Source organism: Lepeophtheirus salmonis, chromosome 11, assembly GCF_016086655.4.
Source record: "Lepeophtheirus salmonis chromosome 11, UVic_Lsal_1.4, whole genome shotgun sequence".
Classification (NCBI taxonomy): Eukaryota; Metazoa; Arthropoda; class Copepoda; order Siphonostomatoida; family Caligidae; genus Lepeophtheirus; species Lepeophtheirus salmonis.
Genome location: NC_052141.2, coordinates 21,636,408 through 21,638,636, shown reverse-complemented (window position 1 = coordinate 21,638,636; position 2,229 = coordinate 21,636,408). Strand labels below are relative to the sequence as shown.

At 31.8% G+C, this 2,229-nt stretch overlaps 1 pseudogene; it reads left to right on the top strand.

The window, feature by feature from the left end:
* LOC121125885 (dehydrogenase/reductase SDR family member 1-like) overlaps window positions 1–1,755 on the top strand; it is a 5,011-nt pseudogene extending 3,256 nt beyond the window's left edge.
* The last annotated feature ends 474 nt before the right edge of the window (window positions 1,756–2,229 follow it).

Here is a 2,229-nt window from a genome sequence, read left to right as displayed (position 1 = left end):
AACATATTGAACGTGAGATCCCCCGTCACCGGCTATAGGAAAAGGGATCACCTTAAAAATCCAATACAAATTATGGACGATGAACAAATCAAATTTTTGAAATATTTTGAAGGTTGGATTAGGAGGTGGGAGTTGAGTAAATAAACCAAGACTTTGAAGGGAAACTTTCATTGTTGTGAAACACTCAACTTTCGCTTATATAAAGTTTAATCAGGAATTTCTTCAAACTTATGGTTTTCACTTTGTCATTTTAGGTGTTATTCAAAGTGACATAATTGAAGCAAGATTTAGAAGATATAGACAGTTGTTTAGTGCAAATGACTTTTTGTCTGTGAGGAGCTACTTGGAAGGGGACAAAAATATTCGAGTGAAGTCACTTATCAAATTCTCTTAAAGAAGATCCAACACATAATAAGAAAAATTTGGTAAAGCTTCTGTCAATGTTAGATGCTGATACTTTAATAGAATATGATTGTTATGAACTCGATTCTAATTTATTATTTTTTATAAATTTTTTATTTTTATTGTTGAACCCAATGATTTTAACTAAACTCAGTTTTCTAATATATATATATATTTTCAAATCATCTAAAATTAAAAAATTAAAAGCTTGTGCAAAATTATTTTCTTAAAAAACTAGTACCACCACGATATCTTAAAGAGCGCAATCCCGCTCAGTTACTAATTTTGTGATCGCATTCCCGCTTTTTATGTTTTTTACTCCTTTTTTAAGACAATGAAATATTAGCAGCGCTCATTTCATTGCTTCTATATGAACTTGACAAATCTTTATGTAGGTATGTTACAAAAAAATTCAAATCCAATTTCTCTCCATTTTAAACCTAATTTATCTAAGAGAGGGGAGATCTCCAATCCCTGTTAAGTTAAATCACAACTATGACTTGGAAGTGGAACAGTTTTTCGAAAGAGTTAAAAATGAACAAAAGGGTCAGTTGGACTTGTTAGTAAACAACGCATATTCTGGAGTTGGGATCATTAATGAATGCAAAGGGAACCCGTTTTATGAATGTCCAACTCCCAATATGTGGGATAAAATCAATGGTCTTGGTTTAAGGAACCACTATCTTTGTACTGTATATGCGTCAAGGTAGTCTTATATTTTTAGAAAAATTATCTCATTGTCAAAAAATTGGACCATACTGATTTATGACTTAGTGAATTTAAAGGATCATGGTAGAAAATAGAACTGGCCTAATTGTGAACATCAGCTCTGGTGGTGGACTCAAGTATTTAGTTTACGTAAACTACGGAATTGGTAAGGCAGCATGTGATCGAATGGCTGCTGATTGTTCTGTAGAACTTAAAAATAAGAATGTCACAATGGTCTCTCATTGGCGAGGCCTGGTGAAAACTGAGGAAATAACAAATAGGGTTTTGGGTTCGTATACACGCATGTTACATCAAAGATGCATTTAGTTTACTAATGATATGTTTAACACTCTAGAAAATCATGAGGCACGATAAAGTCACAAAATAATGTTTGAATCAGGAGAATCAACAGAGTTCACGGGGATGGCGATCGTCAAATTAGCATCAGATCAAAATAAAATTCAATGTACAGGGAATATTCTATTTAAAAGGAAATATGATATAAAGAACTTGAACAGTACAACAACAGGAGATATGTTTTGAATTAAAAATATTTTACAAGTACGTGGCCATAATTTGATTTCATCCCTGGTAACATCCTTCATAACCATTCCTACGATTCATTATCTATCCAACAAATTTTAAAAAGTGTATCTGAGAGAATCAGTGTAATTTACTCACTTTTATATGTATAAGGAATTGAATACGAATAATAGCCCTAAATCCATGATTTTTGTTTCCTGGTCCAAAATGTTATTTTGTTATCAAAAATTTTAAGTAACTCTATTTTGCAATTAAAGTTATAAATTATAAGAATTAAGACTAATTATGTTTGTTCACCGTTTGAAAAACGTGCAGTAAAGACTCTCTATATACAGGCAGTTAAAATGTAGTATACAATATGTTCTCTCAGCCCATGTTGTCCCAAATATGGGTGAAACCCAAAATTAATAGAAATACAAGGTTTGATCATCGGACTGGCTAGAATATTTAATTTGATGCATTGTACCGACTGCTGGGAAAAATGGACAAATTTTGTCAAAACACAGAACCAATCATATTTTATGACGTCATTATTGCTAGAATTTTCAATTTGATGCATCATATTGACTACTGGGT